Consider the following 19,801-nt stretch of genomic DNA (forward strand, 5'->3'; position numbering starts at 1 on the left):
TCGAATGTTCTAGCGTTAACGTTGGCGGTGGCGTAGGTTCCAGAATAATCTGTACAGTTCGCAGAGTGGGCGTGATCTTATCGAAATGATCTACTAAAGTCCGGAAGCTTCTCAAAAACTGCAGGCGCGGTTTGCGCTGAGGATTGTGTAGTGTTTTGGGGCGATAACGCAACTTGAGAAATAGAACGTGGCAATATTGTCATCAGGAGTCTTTCCCTCTGCTGCTGGTGTATAGTGAGTAGCAGTGAGCGAGCAAACCAAGTAAGGAATATCGACAAAGTTGAGGTGACTCTGGGAGCTCGAACACAATTGCATCAAGGAACACGAACCAGCTCGATACCAAGACACAGTTAAATCGCACTTCAAAGAAACCGTCAAATTTGAAATTGGTCGGTGCACAGAGTGTTTCCCTGGAAATCTATGGTTGATGAGCTCGACAACAACTACGAGTGCGCCGCGAAGCATCTTACGGCCCAAACAATGCGCCTTTTGAAGGGAGATTTCATGATAGTGGAATATGACGCCTGCATCCAAGAATATTACGAAAAAGGCCATGCAGAGCCAGTTGATAAGCATTGCAGCACTTCGAGAGGTCCGGTGTACTACGTGCCACATCAGTCAGATCTGCGACAAAAAGCCAGACAACCAAAGTGAGGGTGGTGTTGGATGGATTATTCAGTGCCGAGGATCGCCTCTCACTGAACCGTGTTTTTGGAAAATGGTCGGAAACTTAATACAGAGCTGACCGATTTGCTAATCAATTCCCGTACTTATAACATCGGCCTCATTGCGGATATTGAAAAGGCGTTTCTTCAAATATCTCTGTCAGAAGGTGACCGGAATTCTGTGCGGTTTCTTTGGGATGAAACTACGCCAAAGAAAGGTGAAGAACTTCAAGTGGTCACGACTTACCGGATGACACGCGTGCATTCGGTGTCAGATCAAGTCCTTTTCTATTGGCCGCAACATTACAACACGATCTTGAGAGCTAGACTCGCGGAGCAGTATTCTGAAACTGCGAGCATCCTGCGCAAGCACCTTTATGTTGGCGCCCTTGTCGTTGGTGTCGACAGCCTTGAGTAAGCTAAAGAGTTATGCCAGCAATCAAACGACATATTGTCACAAGCAGAAATGCGACTCCACAAGCAGATGTCTAACAAACACGATTTAATCAACTTCATTCATAGAAACTATGCAAAACGGAAGGTGACAGCTAGACTTTCTACCGCCACCAAGGTGTTCAGAGTGGGTTGTAATGCATATACAGATAACTTTGAGTACAATCTTACCACACTTCTTCAGTTCCTCACCACAAGAGTTGACAGCAAGAGATTCGTGTTGCAAGTCTCAGCCAGAATTTTTGACCCCTTTGGGTTCATTGCTCCAACAACGCTCTATGTATAGATAATAATGCAAAGATTGTGGGATTTGGGCGTTGGTTGGGACGATATTTTGCCAGAAATATAGCAGGCGGAGTGAAATAGCTGGTGTGAATATCTTCGCCATATCAAGCCAGTTTTCATTCCGAGAACCATCGCCAGAAATTTCCGACATGAAGAGACAGAGGAAGTGTTGCACATTTTCTGCGATGCCAGCCCAAAGGCATACGGTGCAGTCAAATACGTTGCAAGCAAGTCTCTCCAAGGAACAATCAATATAAGCCTAATAATGGCCAAATCAAGAGTAGCTCCATTGAAGCCTCTCGTTACTCTGACTAGAGCTGAAGGGGACACTCATCGGCGCTCGACTGTGCCACTACGTCACCAAGACCTTGGACCTCCAGAATGCTGCTACTATCATTTCTACTGACTCAACAGTAGTCATGCACTGGATTAAAAAAAACGCTGCAAGGTGGAAGCCCTTCGTCGCAAACTGAGTATCAAAGCTGCAAGCGCCGACTGATCCTAAGGATTGGAAACACTGCCCTGGAGTGGACAGCCCCGCTTACCTAATCACACGCGGTATCCACCCATCAGCCTTGTTGGAAAGTGAATTGTGGTGGAAAAGATCCCATTGGCTTCCCAACAATGAGACGCATTGGCGCACGACCAGTGAGCCTAGCTCAGTGGCAGAAGAATGCCACTTGGAAGAGTGAAAAGTGACGGTGATGCCTATAGTATCATCACTGCTCGATGCAGTAGTGAAAGTAGAGGAGTTCAGCTCATTCAGCAGGGTTGTTCGTGTAACTGCGTGGTTCCGCCGCTTTGTCAACAACTGCCGCAACAGGGACGAAAGAAAAAGTGCATCACTATGAGCTGGAGAGGTTACCGAAGCTGAGAAGTACTGGTTGGCTTCAACTCAAGGAAAGACATTCAGTGACAACATTTCCAACCTCAAAGTACAAAGGCCACTGCACAAAGGCTTCCCTGTTTTGCCACTGAACCCGTACCCCACGGAGTGGGTCTCATGCGAGTTGGTGGACTCCTGCAGTTCACCGAAAACCCCGAAAAGACTAGACATCCCATGATTTTGTTTAGCAATCTCTCCTTCACGCTTCTGATCACAAGGAAAGAGCACGTCAGATTGCCGCACTCGGGGGTGCGTGACACCTTGGCGCAACTGCGAGTCGTATTGGATAATTCGAGGGTGCCAGGTAGTGAAGGTGATCAAGCAGTGCCTCATCTTTTGAAAACAAAGTTGCCCTCTGGCAACGGAACCAGTAGCACAACTTCCAGTTGACAGAGTAACAAAGGGAAATCCGTTCGACACTGTCGGCATCAATTTCACTGGATCTCTGTTTTGTCAAAAGTCGCGTGAAGTCCAAAAATGTTCCATTGCTATTTTTACCTGCGCTGTTACACGTGTTGTACATCTTGAACTAGTCCTCGACATGTGGACTACGGCCTTCCTCCTGGCATTCAAGCGCTTCGTGGCTTGCAGGGGAATCTGCTCGATTAATTATTAGGACAACGCGCTAACGTTCAAGAGAGCAGCTAAGGACTGAAAGCAACGTTCGAGCTGCTAAAATCAGAGTAAGTGCAGTCATACTGTCATACTTCGCTGGAAACCACGACAGGTGGAAGTTTATTGTTGAAAGAGCAGCTTGCTGGGGCGAATTCTGTGACCAGTTGGTGCAATCAGTGAAGGAAGCATTGCGCAAATTGTTAGGTCGGAGCAGTTTAAGCTTTGGTTAACTCAAAAGTGCATTGTACGAAGCGGAAGTTGTGATAAACTCAGGCCCATTGACTTTCATCTACGATGATGCTCAAGAGCTAGAACCGTTGTCGCCGACATACTTCCCCATCAGAAAGAAGCTGAAAACCCTTCATCCACATCACCTGCTAGTCTGAATTTCAGGTGGTCACGTGCATCTCTCACGACGCTGAAGGTACCGATCGGCCATGGCTGAAGGATTCTGGAAGCGGTGGCGGAAAGAGTGCTGATTGGAGCTTAGATCAGCCCATTTATCTTGCCTACCGACAACAAGTGCCCTAAAGATAGACGATTTTGTTTCTTTAAAAGAAGATCACCTCAAACGGCACATGTGGAAGACCGCCAATATCAAATTAACTTTTAAAGGCAGAGACGGCAGAGTGCGCGCCTGCAGATTGAAACTAAGTGGGGGAACAGAAATGAAGCGACCGATACAGCTGCTTTCTCTCCTAGATGTCGACGGACAATGTGCTCAAGAGTTTCCTCATCCAGGGGAGGTTGTATTTGTCGCAAAATGAAGATTAAGAAGCCGCTTCTGAGGAACTAATTGAACGACCCACGGAGAAAAGACATGAAAGGAGGCCACTCGGGCAAAACGCGGTTCCGGCCTGCTGCAGTAGCGGCACTTTTCAAAGGAGACAAGCGGTCCAGCAATAAGAGAATGCGTCATCGACATCGGCGCCCCTTTACGAGCTACCCCACTACCGTGGAAGAACTCCTCAAGGTCATAGAGACCTACTATGTTAGTTACCTGAGTTTCTGAATACGTTGCACGTGCGTGGTGCAGAGAAAACTCATTTTAACTATATGTGTACTTGTGTTTCTCTGCATCTTTTTTTTTCTTTCCCTTTTCCACTCGACGAGAGTGGTGTACAAACCGTAAAATAAACCAGTATTCGTGATCCGTTTATACTGAAAATACGTCTTGACTCTCGGTCATCGTCATTTAATGAAAGTTTTTTGCCTCCCTGCTATTCCTCTACAACATACATTACGGATTCTTCATAGTCATATCGTGGTTTTGGGACGTGGTACCCCAGATAATGTTATTATTGTGATAAAGATCAGCTTTTGCTTCCTTAGAATAAACTCAAAAGAAATTACATGCTGTTCATAATGAATGAGCATGTGAAAAATAATATAGCTCTGAAATGGCTCGTTCCAAGATGACTGGCCACAAGGGCCGTAGTTTAAATGCATGATGTCAGGAAACTGCGCTGATGTTTTCTCTGTTACTTTTCAGTGCCAAAACCTTAGCGAACAAGAGTAATCAGTTAGAGGCGATATCAATGGCTTATACACCTGATATCTTAATTACCAACACATGACTTCACCTTGGTGTCAACGATTCTGAATTAATTCCAAAAAGCTACAGTCCAAACTGCAGCGATGTTATTACTGTAGAGACGGCGCAGCCATCGCTATAAAGGATCGTCTAACGCTTCAGGAAGAGCAAGGTGTACTTAACCACGAGTCTTTTGTGCGCTGTCACATTTGAAGCCATGCCTTCACTGAAAGGTGGAGCATTCAGACGACCTGGGGCATCTGAAGCTTTCCTTAAATAACTACATCACTGTCTTCTTAAGATAATGCATGATTGGATGAAGTTAATACTTGTTAGTGAGTTCAACTTTACTGTAATTGAGTGTGATAATTTAACCATCAGCTGTAGGGAGGCAAACAGGTGCGAACTACTTTTAGATACCATGCCAGACATGTTAATATCTCAACGTGTAAAACAAGCAAAGCAACACGAGTCGAAAGACCTGTTTCTGATATCTTGGACCTTCCTTTGATTTCTAGCTTAATAGACAGTGAACTTGTGGTGGAACATATAATCTCCTACCAATAAGTGGTACTTATTGAATTTCATTTTTTTTACCTGACAAATAATCTGGAGGGACAGCTGGGCATAACAAGCTGCCTCGCCAGCTTCACGAACGGGTCCACGTATAGGGCAATTGCATATACGTGACACGTGCCACTTTGGGATTTAACCATAGCATTCACTTTGAAATTCATAGCGTTCACTTTCGAAGCTATACTGTAAAACGTATCCTTAGCCAGTTACCCTGCATACCTCTTTAGAGATGGCATCAGTATTTCACCTGATGATACTTCTCTTCTTTCATTCATTTCAAAATCAAGGATTCAAATCCACCAAATGAGAGGGGCGTGAGTTATCGGGAGTGAAGACTGATTCCAGGTGTCATTAAACGGTAGGATACTTTTGTTTCATCACACATTAAGCAAATTTTTATCCTGAAGGTCTATGTCTCTGGCGGTGTCCTTGCTCATATTTTCTGCGTACCTTCAGCTCAAAGTTGCAAAAGGTCTGTTCATTGATTTTCAGAATAATATATCTTGGTGTCGTTTTAACTGGCGATTCAACTTTAAATACAGCTGACAAGCAGTGCAGCACGAGGTCAGCAAAGGTTCACAGCAACAATAAAGGCTAGCCTCTCTTGCACAAGCGGTGCAAGTAATAAGGGAAAGCACGAGCGGTATCGTTCAGGGCAGTGCAAAGGAAGTGAAACCCAGCATACAGACGACTTGAGATAGTACATGTTCAGTGCGATCACATGAAGAACAAAATCACGTGGAAGAGACGGCTAGTGTGCAGCCAGCCACAGGGTTGCCATGAAAGCAAATTGCAGGTAAAGCATCATGTGCGAATACTAGGGGACATTCTGCTACACTTTTTGTGAGGCAGGAGTGCCTCATAGCCGTGGTTTTCTGATCTAGTGAGAGAGCGATCAGAGGGCATGATTCAAGATGGTGGAAGAATGAAAGGAACATCCAAGCAATGCTGCACACCCAAGATTTTCAAAAAATTAGGGCTTTATAGCTTTATAATTTATAATAGAATTAATAACTTCATGAATTTACATTTCAAAGGACCTGATAGTTTAAAGAGTGCACCCCAATTGAAGAGAGTATCCAGCTGAGATGATCTAAAATTGACGTGTGCCCATTGGTGGCCATGGAAAAACCATTCAGTGCCTGTATTGTAAATGATTGCACAGATAGCAGCCAGCTCTAATTCTGCCAAGTCTTATCAGATTCTCTTCGTCATCCAGCAAGCCTCTTAAAAACTGTTGCTCTGTCTTCGTCGTAAAAAGCATAGGTTGGTAAAAAATATGGAACTCTTTCAGACTCACTCATGAAGTATATTTAGCATGTAGGACTCTTTCGGACTCAGACTCACACGACTCAATCCGAGTTTGAGTGAGTCGACTCATGAGTCAGCAAGTCTAGAATTAGCTCTTTATATCATAGTGCCGATGTTCTTTTACAACAATATCTCATGTAGCCGGTGCTTTTCTTGGCAGTTTTTGCTATAGTACGTTCGAATACAAGTTGCGAATGGTAGCAAACAAGCAAGGACATTTTTATTGAAAGAGACGACAACATAAGATGTATTTATCAAGAACTTTTCCGGAAGAGTTAGAGGAGGGAAAGTACAGGGCACCCTGTTATGCATTTCACACGTTTAATTAATAAATTTTGAAATGGTGTAAGAACAATACTATTATAGACTGCTCGTGAGTAGACGTGAGTATAAACATGAATTCAGGTAAGGCTCATCGTAATAATTAAGATTAGTTTTAGCACTAGAAGTCGACAAACATAAGGGGAACTCGCTCAGACTCACTCAAGAAATATATCTTGCACTTTGGACTCACCAGTTTTTCTGAGTCGGACTAACTCGCACGCTCACTGACAAAACGTTTCCAGACTCACTTGGACTGACAATGACAAAAATCTTACTCACTCGAACTCACTCAGACTCACACCTTCATCTGAGTTTGAGTGAGCCGACTCATGAGTGATTTCGCCGACCTATGGCAAGATGTTGTTATTTTGACTCATGCGTGAAGGTCATAGCGTACAATAAAAAGCTTATTGTTGCTCAACAGTACAGTACCTAAACAAAAGCCCTAGCGCCTAGCTTGGTTTGAGCAAATGCCTAATTTAGTTCAAGGTTATTTTTTGCTAGTATATTTTGCTGTAATAACTGTCCACGTATGTGATTATTTTCATGATAAGCATAAAATCGTATCACACAGCTGTTCTTCATTGGTAAGACCATATAATTTCCATCTGTGTCATAACGATACACAAAAGAAACTTCTCGCAGTGTAAGTTATGAGCTCACAATAGCCAGTTTCAGTGGCACAATTGTCGGCAATTGACACCAAAGTCAATTGCAGGTGTCATCCTTAGTATGAAAAAAAGCTCATTGTTTGAGTAATCCAAGCCAGAATACAGATGGTGATCGTGCATAAAGTCGTGCAAGTGTTTGAATATTCTTCGCGAAAACAACCCTTTTTCAAGTAGTATGTGACGTGACGAATCACAATAATCAGTGCTTGGAAGTAGACTGGATTTGTACAAGACTTCAATTTAAGTGAACAGTTTAAAGAGTGGATGATCGAAAGCTTCCCACTCGTTACGAAGGGCCGAACCATAATATCGCCATCCTCATCATCATCGGCCAGAGCATCAACAAAATGTGCAAGCTATGCAAACACCTTACAGAGGCACACATGATACTTTGTTATTATGCAAAATGATGGTGATTGGTGTAGTAGGTACCTTGCTAGTGTGCCTGCGTTAGGCACCTCGTGAGTTTACTGGGGGCTCTCTAGAAGGCCACTCTTCAAGCTTATGCTGTAATTGTGCTACGTCGTCTACACAAGCCTGACGGCTTTAGTCTACTTGTTTTTGTGCAAGTGGTCTTTTTAATGGCTACTACTAAATAGCTACTTTAATATATCCGTGTGCACGCTCGCAGGAAGAATTGGCGCTCTTTTGTTTACGGCCCCTGCATGTGGGTCTGTAGAGAAGGAGCTCTAATTTAGCCGCGGAACAATCGAGGCCCATGTCGCGAAGGTAGTCCTGTACCATGTCGACCGCCTCCTGAAACGTTTGCTCGATATGTCCGTCATTCTCCTCGGCAGCGTAGAGGGTGATATCGCCAGCGTATAAGCTGTGGTAGAGGCCTTCTATCTCAGCCAATTTTTGTGATAATCCGACAAGGACGACGTTAAAAAGCATGGGCGAAGTTACGGAGCCCTGCGACGGGCCCGAGAAACCCATGTCTATATCTTGCGAATCTAGTCCGCCGATCGCTAAGCAGGCCCGGCGACCTGTAAGGAAATCCCGTACGTAGTGGTACGTTCTTTCGCCCAGTCCCAACACTCGTATGCTTTAAAGTATTGCTACGCCTTTAACATTTTCGAACGCTTTCTTGAGGTCGAGCCCAAGTATTGCTTTTGTAGATCGAGTGATATTGTCTACGATATCATGTTGGAGTTGAAGCATAACGTCCTGCGTGGAAAGGTAACGATGGAACCCCAGCATTGTGTGCAGTAGCGTGTCTCGGTCCTCGAGGTAGTCGGTAAGACGAGCGAGAACCACGACTTCCATGACCTTACCCACGCAGGAAGTCAAAGACACTGGTTGAAGATTGTTAATCTCTACCCGTTTGCCCGGTTTGGGAGTCATCATAATGCGCGCAGTTTTCAACGAGCTTCATATAGCGTCCGCTCTCCAGCGCTCGTTCATGTAAGCTGTCAATTTATCTATCGACTCATCATCCAAGTTACGCAGTGTTTTGTTTGTTATGCCGTCTGGGCCTGGTGCCCATTTCGTGTTAAGTTTGCGCAGTACTGCTCTCACCTCTGCCACACTGAAGTCCTCGTCTAGTTCCGCGTTACTCTCACTATCCTGTCCGTATTACGGATGCACGATGGAGCTTGAGGACGTGAAGTAACGGCTACGCAAGTCATCCAAAAAATCCACGGACGTGCCTTTGTACTCGCGCAGTGAGTTGTTTAGCTGATGTGCGTGCGCTCTTTTGGTCTCCTCCGGATCCAACTGATGCCGGAGAAGATGCCAAGTCTTAGCCAAGCCCAGCTGGTTCTCCATCCCGTTACACGTCTCCTTCCATTGCACTCTGCACACTTGTAAGGCACGCTCTTCTAAATCCCCGCTTAGCCGTGTAATGCGTCCGCGTATATAGCGTTCTATTGTGGCGTTGACGCTTCCAGCTGTCTTGCAGGCTGCGTTTGGCTTCCCACATGCGTATAAGCTTGCTGTCTATTACATTTAGCTCTGCTTCAGGCGAACTTCCCGCGTTGCCGTTTTTACATCGCCCCTGAGCGTCGCGGTCCAGCTCTCAATATCCTCGATAGCCGCACTGCCGTGTTTCTGCTCTTTCCGGGATTTGCGAAATGCGTCCCAATCCACTACCCGGTGATGCTTGCCCTCGGCGGTGTACCGATGAAGGTGGTGGGGAGGTCCAACGTCGACCTGGATCTCCATCACTGAGTGATCACTACCCAGGTTTTCCTGCGTATTTTTCCGTTGCACGATAGCGGCGTTCTTATTAAACGTGAGGTCGGGTGAAGTATCCACACATACGCTGTCTAAATTCACATATAAACCCAAAAAAGTGAATGGAGGGAAGGCCGCTGTGATAGCTCAGTGGTTAGAGCATCGAACACGTTATTCGAAGGTCATAGGTTCGATTCCTGCTCACGGCTGGTTATTTTTCACCCACTTTTCTTTCTTCTTATTTACATTTTATTGGTTCTAATAACTTCCCCTGTACGTTCCTTGGCATTGCTGTCTGTTAGATCTCATTATTATTGTGTCAAAACACGGAAAAGCGAGTGCTTAGGTATACACCTTTTCCCTTATTCATTAACGAGGGTCTCGTACTGGCAGACTTGGTGTCATTGGGTTGTATACGAGGGACTATTAATCGGCTGCCCGCTCGTATTAAGTTCACGTGCTACGTGACGCCATACATGCGCATAAAAGAGTGTTTGACACTCGTCGCTTGGCTTATAGATGACGCTGACTGACACTCGTACTTCTACATTCACATATAAACCCAAAAAAGTGGATGCAGAAAAGGCCACTGTGATAGCTGAGTTGTTAGAGCATCGAACGCGTTATTCGAAGGTCGTAGGTTCGATTCCTCCTCACGGCTGGTTACTTTTTCACCCGCTTTTCTTTCTTCTTATTTACATTTCATTGGTTCTAATTATTTCCCCTGTACGTTCCTTGGCTTTGCTGTGTGTTACTCATTATATATATATATATATATATATATATATATATATATATATATATATATATATATATATATATATATATATATATATATATATATATATATATATATATATGTATATATATACAATATCGGACCGGTTGCTGTACGGTTCTGCGTCATTAGGAGGTCGTCAGCCCTTCGACGTTCAGCGACCCCGCCCCCAGAGGTCGCTTGGGCTAGTTTTCACGGCGGGAGCCGGGACACAGTGTGGTAGAATACCGCTGGGGCGTTGATAAAAATCGCCTCGGGGATGGCGAGCCCGACTGGCGCCCGGCAGACGATGGTGCATGCTGCTGGTAGAGGTAGTTTTCGATTTCGCGCAGTCTCTGGCCGTAACGGGGTGGTGGTGAGTACGCAGAGAAGCCGCGAAGCCCTAGACGGCAATATGGGCACTGGCGGTACAAGTGATCAGCTTCTCCGCAGTGAAAGCACAAAGGCCGGCGATCAGGTGTGCGCCAAACATCAGACTTCTGAGGAGACGTGCGCCGATCGTCGATATACTGAACTGGTTGCACCGAACGATGGGTGATAGAAGCGCCAGGGACAAAGGGCAGAGGCGGTGGTGTGTACGTGCCTTCGTAGTACGGTATGTGCTACGCTGACTGGAGTGAAACAGAAGGAACAGGATGGACGAATAATAACGGGACGGATGGACGGACGGACGGATGGATGGGTGGATGGATGAATGGATGGATATGGCTGTAGCCTTTAGATCGGGCGGTGGCGAACACCACGAAGCCGTAAGACTTAGCGAATTAAAAACTAGATTTATCTTCGTTTTCCCTTTAAATAGTGAGGTTGAGGACTGGTACTTTGCACTGACCGTTTTAATTTTTACTCGTGCCTTGACTTTAGCAACCAATCAGATAACCTTTTTCTAGTTAATTTTACCCACTTAGAGTCTATTTCGCCCTCCCTGTCACTTAACCCCAGCGCTTTGAAACACTCTACGCCATCATCCAGAACAATAGTGTGAAGCACTTTACAGAACATTATCAAGTGTTCGGCAGTTTCCTCCTCCTCTCCACACGCACTGCATACCGTGTCTAAGCCTTCGTATTTTGCCCAATATGTCTCGATTGACAATACTCCCGTCCTCGCCTAAAACATTAGAGAAGTACCCCGAGTATTATCAGTTTCACATTACGGGATGTGAATGGATGACGAAGGTATGTGACTGGTGCAAACATGATAATCATGAGATGCGTCTAATGTAAGAACATGACTACACGCCACACTCAAGAAGAACATGACTACACGCCACACTCAAGGCGCCAATATACTTCGACGTGATCCGGCGCACGTGCGCGGCGGCGTTCGTTTCGTCGCGTCAGGCCAGCGATGCTACTCCAGGCATTGATCTGCCTTGCGTTGCTTTGACGCATGCGCGTTTGAGCACGCTTGGTGTTCTGCGTCACGAAGAGAGGCAGACGCGGTGCTGTCTGCGTAACGTTGTCGGCGTGAAATGCAGCATGTCGCATTTCGCGCCGGTTGCCGCCGAGCCGCGCCGACGGGCGCTGCTCGCACCGGTCGCGCTTGGCGTCAGACTATATTGTCACGGGTTATAATATACCGAGGTTTTATTTTAAAACACGGATTGTGCAACTCCGAGAGACACTCTCAAAAGAAGCCCGCTAAGATTGTCGTCTTCACTCGCCTGCCCTGCGCCTCTCGAGCGAATCCGCGATCTTGATTGTCGTCACTACCTAATGTTTTGCTAACAGAGTTAAGAAAACAATGGAATTCAATCAACCAAAGGAGCAAGCAGGTTTTCGAACAGGCTACTCAACAATCGACCACATTCACACTATCAATCAAGTAATTTAGAGAAATTCTCCAAGTATAGCCAACCACTAAACATAGCCTTCATAGATTACGAGAAGGCGTTTTATTCAGTAGAAAAATCAGCAGTCATGCAGACACTCAGGAATTAGGGCGTCGATTAGGCATATATAAACATCCTGGAAGAAATAAAGAGGGGATCCACTGCTACGATAGTGCTTTATAAAGAAAGCAATAGAATACCAATCAAGAAAGGAGTAAGGCAGGGAGATACAATCTCCTCAATGCTATTTACCGCGTGCTTACAGGAGGTTTTCAGAGGCCTACAATGGGAACAGTTAAGCATAAGAGTTAATGGAGAGTACCTTAGTAACCTGCGCTTCGCCGGTGGCATTGCATTCCTGAGTAACTCAGGGGACCAATTGCAACTCGTGATTACGGAGTTAGACAAGAAGAGCAGAAAAGTAGGTCTTAAAATTAATATGCATAAAGTGAAAGTAGTGTATAACAATTATTCTCGGAAGAGAACAGAGGTAATAGTGCACTTGAAGTAGTAAGAGACTATGTTTACTTAGGACAGGTAATAACCACGGAGCCGAACCACGATACTGAAGTAACTAGAAGAAAAAGAATGGCGTGGAGAACATTTGGCAAGCACTCTCAAATCATGACAGGTAATTTGCCCCTATCTCTCAAGAGGAAGATGTATAACAGCTGCATGTTACCGGTACTTAGCTGCGAAGCAAAACCTGGAGACTGGAGACTTACAAAGAGGGTTCAGCTTAAATTGAGGACGACGCAAGGAGATATGGGAAGGAAAGTAGGTGTAACCTTGAGATACAAGAACAGAGCAGAGTGGAGAAGGAAAAAACCGGGGTTAAGGATAACATAGTTAAAATCAAGAAAAGGATATGGACATGGGCCGGGCATTTAGCACGTAGGCAGGATAACCACTGGTCATTAAGTGTAACTAACTGGATTGCAGGAGAAGGCAAGGGGGTTAGGCGAAGACAGAAGGTTAGGTGGGAAGATGAAATTACCAAGTTTGCGGGTATAATTTGCCAGCAGCAAGCACAGGACCAAGTTGGCTGGCGGAGCATGGGAGAGGCCTTTGTCCTGCAGTGGACGTACTCAGGCTGATGATGATGATGGTGAGGATGATGATGATCTCCCCGCGTCTAACATCGCGAGAGCGCACACTGACGACAACGCACGGACTATTTTCTGCGGCGTAGGCGTGCGAGAGTCTGTCATCCCAACTGTCCCCCCCCCCCCCCCAGTTCTTTGCGTCCGCGCTGAAACGCACGCTTGGTTGATTTCGGAAGTTTTGGTATCGCCATCCGTTCACTGCGTTCTCACTGTACCTTTACGATGCGCCCCGAAAACTATATAGACGGCAAAATTCGAGCTTGCTGTTATGAGTTTGCCGAAGAAAACGAGGACCGCGCTACCGCCAAGCACATCAGCATGGAGTTCTTCGACGTGAGAATTTCGGCGCCAGAGAAAAGATAACAGTGCGCGCTTGCTTGAAGAAAAGGAGACATTTAAACGCACTCGATGAATGAGAAGGACGACGCGCTTCGGGAGGGTGATGGCAGCGGCCACGACGATGACGTTCGATGGAACATTGTGGCAAAACAGCGTGAACGGTGGCACGAGGAATACACAGGACACAGCAATCTGTTTATTTTAGTCTCGCCGTCTACGCTGCTTCGCCACAAAATTTATGAACCCGCCAGCCCAATTAAGAAATAAAGTGCTTCCTGTCAAGTGCTTTCTTCCTTCTACCTTGTGCGCTCATATATTCCAACATTCACCAGTTATGAAACCTTGGCCGATTGGACTTCTCGGCCAGTGGTTTGAAAATTACCGCGTTTGACTGGATCTGGCTGATTAAAGTACGGCCTAAATCAGTACACTACGTTTATTTTCTAATTTATATTCTTTTATTAACACGAATGTGTTTTAGGCCGCGGTCAGCCACGACTCCACTGGCGTATCTCCGTCACGGATATTATGTTGAAACACGCACTAAACTTGGTAAAGAAAAAAAGATTTGCACAGCTGTGAGTCGCGCATAGGATCTCGCTCCTAAACACGCGGCGTGAAACGACTATAGGCCACAAAGGACACATTGTTTAGCTTACTAGCGGCAAGCTATTATAAAAAGTTGCATCATCTGTCGCCAAAGTGGACCATGTGTAGATTTGAAGCAGCGGGTGCTAACGCTCGCTGCTTCACACAGGCGGTGTTTACGCTGGCGCCCATCGCCGCGTTGCGCAGGAGAGAAACCTGGGGAGGCGCAGAGAACACAGTGATGGACCAGTGTTCCCTACTAGAACTTGCCAATCACTGCTAATGAGCAATGAGAGAAAGAAGATTCAGATTGGGCACAGAATTCCACAGTCAGCTTTTAGTTAGCGCGCACTTTGGGAATTTTTATTGTTACACAACACACGAAAGAAATTTCCCACCGGCCGTACCTTGGAGGTCAAGTTTCAGAGCCTATATATATGGGGTGCACAACGAGCAGTCGGTTTTTTTTTTTAATCCGCACCACTTGCTAGCAAACGCTGTCTGCGTCACCATTGCGTGAGAGAGGAGGCGTGGACGCGCATGCGCAATGGGGTTCAAACGAAAGACGCGGGGAGGGATGCCTATAGCAGAGAGAAGGGGAGCTAGCGTAGGCTAGCATACGCGCCTGCGTTAAAGTGAACTTTACCTGCGTAGGCGTTGCGAAGCGGGAGAAATGTATAAGGAGAGAGGGAGGGTACGTGCATGCGCAGTAAGGGTGGTAACGTCGTACGAACACCGAAATAATTGACCCATAAGATGCTTCGGATCTAATACACTATTTTTCGATTGTGGTGCTCTTCGTTCGTTACAGCGAGATGGCGCGACGGCGCTCGACGGGTGCGCTTTTAGGATGGCCACCCCGCACGATGTGCGCAAACTCGCGATGGGATCTCGCGACGTTTTGGGCTCTCACAGGAAGTTGCAGCACGAGGGCCACTTCACTCGCTGCAATGGCTGCTTATTGAAAGGGGCGCGCAGCTCACACAAGGAAGTTGACACTATTAGTTCGCGCTCGTCTTGTGCACACTTGTGCGTTCCTTTTGCGCGTCCTTTTTCGTGTTTGATCAGTGCGCCTTAAGTGTCAAGTTGTGGCAGTTCTTAATTCACACTCATCCCACGTATGTCCTTTGCATATGTCGTCTTCCATTGAGCAGACCATTGCATGTTTGAAGCTGCTTACTGTTGTTGGCGCGACATTACAACTTGTTAGTATATCATTCATTCCTTCACCCTTGTGGTGAGAGAATGCACAATAAACGCTCAGCTACTTCACAGAAAGAACGTTTTACTCTCTTGTTCCTTTGACAGGGAGATCAGTCGTGTTCTTTTTTAATATACCATGCATGCTAACACTATATACTACTGCATATGTAGAACACCGAGGTTGAATTTCATTAAATTTATACTGGCAATGCGATTATAGTTGGACAGTATGAAACGGACGGAGTTATTCTGAACAAGTTCTTGTGAAGTGATCAAGTTATCGTGGTAAGGATCCCTCACAGAAGAGGCATATTCGAGTTTGCATCTCACCAATGTTTTATATAAGAGCATTATTAATGCCATTGGTGCTTTGTAAATTTTACGACGTACGTAGCCTAACATGAGATTGGCATTATCAGTAATCTATTCGATATGAGGTGCCCAAGATAGGTTTGTCGTAATAAGAACACCTGAAGTATTTATACGAGTTGACCGGATCGAGTGGAACGTTGTTTATGTAGTATGTTAGCCGGGTGTTGGGTGATCTTGTTACGCGCATTACCTTACATTTGCCAATGTTTAAGTCCATTCGCCATGTGCTGCACCAGGCTGCTACGGTGTTAAAATCAAATTGAAGGAACGAAATGTCATGGTCACAGGTTATTTCACGAAAAATGACGCAATCATCTGCATAAAGATAAATGTTAGAGGAAATAGAAGACGTGAGGTCGTTAATATTGTTGCGAATGTATTTACTACTTTAGAGTAGAAAAGTACTCCAGCAGTCAAGATGGCAGCCGTTGTGTATTTCGAACAGCCCAAAAACGTCGTCGTCTTCTTCTTCGCACCGCCCGCATAGCTGCATAGCCGCGAACCCGCAACATCGACCTCCGGCGGCGAAAAGCGCCGACCCGGCGCTTGTTAGCAGGTGTTGGACGAGATGTACGGCTTGAGGCGAGCGACGTGGACGATGTCGGAAGATGTGGAAGGTATCGAAGGGTTTAGAGGTGCTATTTCATAGGTAACATCAGTTACCTGCCGTAGCACACGATAAGGTCCGGAATACTTGGGTAGAAGCTTTTCAGCCAGACCAACATGTCGCGACGGAGTCCACAGAAGAACGAGGTCACCTGGACTAAAGTGGACGTCCCGATGGTGGCTGTCATAGCTACGTTTCTGACGGAGCTGCGAGTCCGAAAGGCGCTGGTGGGCAATCTGACGGGCTTTCTCCGCGGTGCTAATAGCGCGGCGAGCATATGCTGTGGACAGGTCGGTAGGGTTGGGTACAAGCGTGTCGAACGGCAATGTCGGGTCTCTTCCATACAAAAGGTAAAAGGGAGAATATCCAGCAGTGTCGTGGCGTGAGCTATTGTAAGCGAAAGTGACAAAGGGTAGCGCAATGTCCCAGTCACGATGATCCGTCGACACGTACATGGCGAGCATGTCAGTGAGTGTGCGATTCAGACGTTCTGTGAGGCCGTTTGTTTGAGGATGGTAGGCCGTCGTAAGCTTGTGCTTGGTTGCACAAGAACGAAGTAGATCGTCAATTACCTTAGATAAAAAGTAGCGACCGCGATCGGTGACCAGTTGACGAGGAGCACCATGATGTAAGATGACGTCTTGAATCAAAAAGTCGGCGACATCTGTAGCGCAGCTGCTTGGAAGAGGTCTCGTAATTGCGAAACGGGTCGAGTAATCTATGGCGACGGCGACCCACCTGTTACCGTCGGTAGAAAGAGGGAAAGGGCCCAGCAGGTCGAGGCCGACACGATAGAAAGGCTCGGCAGGTACGTCGATCGGTTGAAGGAGCCCGGCGGGGTGTAGCGCTGGCCTTTTGCGGCGTTGGCACGACTCACAAGACCTAACATAACGTTGTACAGAACGGTAGAGGCCGGGCCAGAAAAAGCGTCGGCGGACACGGTCGTACGTTCTGGCAACACCAAGGTGGCCAGCCGTTGGTACATCATGTAGTTGCTGAAGTACGGTCGAGTGCAAATGAGTGGGTATTACGAGTAGTAGTTCGTTTCCCACATGGTGCATGTTGCGGCGGTATAAAATGCCGTCTATGACAACGAACATGCGAAGCGAACTGTCTGTACAGCCTGTGTTCAGGCGGTCGATTAGCTCGCGTAGGGACGCGTCACGCCGTTGCTCACATCCCATGTTGCCGAAAGCAGAGAGCGAGGAAATACAGATGGACGCGTCGTCGGTTACTAGATCTGGAGCGTCAACGGGGTACCGAGAGAGGCAGTCGGCGTCTTGGTGTAAACGGCCAGACTTGTAAACCACTGTGTATGTGAATTCCTGGAGGCGCAGAGCCCAACGAGCAAGGCGCCCCGTTGGATCTTTGAGGGCTGAAAGCCAGCATAGAGCGTGATGGTCAGTGGTAACTGTGAAAGGCCGGCCATATAAATAGGGGCGGAATTTACCAACTGCCCATACAAGCGCCAGGCACTCGCGTTCCGTAATAGAGTAATTGCGTTCGGCAGGAGAAAGGAGCCGGCTGGCATACGCAAGAACTCGATCGTGACCGGATTGACGCTGGGCTAAAACCGCGCCAATACCGTAGCCACTAGCATCAGTGCGGACCTCGGTTGGAGCAGACGGGTCGAAGTGGGCGAGAATCGGTGGCGTGGTCAGAAGTGTTATGAGCTGGGAAAAGGCCGTGCCTTGATCAGGACCCCACTCAAATGGTACATCTTTCTTCAAAAGATCAGTGAGGGGGCGTGCGACCTCTGCGAAGTTTCTGACAAATCGTCGGAAATATGAGCATAGGCCCACAAAACTTCGAACGTCCTTGACACAAGTCGGTACAGGAAAATCCAGGACAGCTCGGACTTTGTCGGGATCGGGGCGGATGCCGGAGGAGTCAACGAGATGCCCTAGAATAGTAACTTGGCGATGCCCAAAATGGCATTTCGAGGAATTAAGTTGGAGCCCAGCCTCTCGAAATACTGAAAGAATTGAGGAAAGGCGCTCGAGGTGAGACTTAAAGGTTGGGGCAAACACAATCACGTCGTCCAGATAACACAGGCAGATAGACCATTTAAAGCTGCGCAAAAGCGTGTCCATCATCCGCTCGAACGTTGCCGGCGCATTGCACAAGCCAAACGGCATTACCTTGAATTGGTAGAGACCGTCAGGCGTTACAAAGGCGGTCTTCTCCCGGTCGAGGTCGTCCACGGCGATCTGCCAGTAACCGGAGCGTAAGTCTATCGAAGAAAAATAGGTTGCGCCATGAAGGCAGTCCAGGGCATCATCAATACGAGGAAGCGGGTAGACATCCCTTTTGGTGACCTTGTTTAAATGCCGATAGTCCACGCAGAAACGCCAGGTATTGTCCTTCTTTTTAACTAAGACTACAGGGGACGCCCACGGACTCGATGAGGGCTCTATGATGCCTTTTGTGAGCATCTTATTCACCTCCTGTTGGATAACTTGGCGTTCTGATGGTGACACTCGATAGGGACGCCTGTGAATTGGAGCTGCATCACCGGTATTAATGCGATGTTTGACTTGCGATGTTTGACTTATGGGCCTACCGTCAAAGTCAAATATGTCCGAATAGCTCGTGAGAAGATCAGTGAGGTCTTTGACCTGAGACGGCAAGAGGTCTGAGGCAATCATCTTAGTTACATTGTTGAGCCGTGTAGATTTGGCTGCGTCGGTGCTATGCGGGTTCGGCGAGGCGACTGTGGCCAGTTCACGTGACACTGATGAGATCTGGCACTCGTGTGACGGTGAAAGAGTGGCGAGAACAATGCCTTGTGGTAGGATTTGAGGGCTGAGTCCGAAGTTCAGAAGAGGAAGGCACGTCTTGTTCGCTGTGACAGTTAATATGGTGTATGGGGAGGAAACGTTGCGGGCCAATAAAACACCGGGAGAGGGAAAGACCACGTAATCCCCATCCGGAACACTGGGATATGGTTCAACTGTGACACAAGTTAGGGCTTGGGGTGGGAGGCGAACAAACTCAGCGCACGAAAGCTTGTTCTGTACCATCTTCGACTCTTCGGTGGCCGCAGGCAAGTCAAGTTGCACGACGCCGGCTGAGCAGTCAATTACAGCGGAGTGGTCGGACAAAAAATCGAGTCCAAGGATGACGTCATGTGGACAGTGAGCGAGAACATGGAATAGAACGGACGTCTGGCGGTCGGCGAATCTCACACGCGCGGTGCACATTCCGAGCACAGCCGGGGTCGCTCCACTAGCGACACGTACAAATAGGGACTCTGGCGGCGTAAGGACCTTGTTTAATCGTGCACGGAGGTCAGAGCTCAGAATTGAAATATGTGCGCCGGTGTCAATAAGGGCAGTAACAGGAAGGCCATCCACTTCTACATCAAGCAGGTTCTTGTCCGTAGTCAAGGTCAGCAGAGGGTTTTCAGGTCGGGAGTCCAATGCAGCGTCACCTCCGGGAGCTGCATTGCTCAGTTTTCCGAAGAAGGGCGTCCACTA

Source organism: Rhipicephalus microplus, unplaced genomic scaffold (assembly GCF_043290135.1).
Source record: "Rhipicephalus microplus isolate Deutch F79 unplaced genomic scaffold, USDA_Rmic scaffold_13, whole genome shotgun sequence".
In the NCBI taxonomy this organism is placed as follows: Eukaryota; Metazoa; Arthropoda; class Arachnida; order Ixodida; family Ixodidae; genus Rhipicephalus; species Rhipicephalus microplus.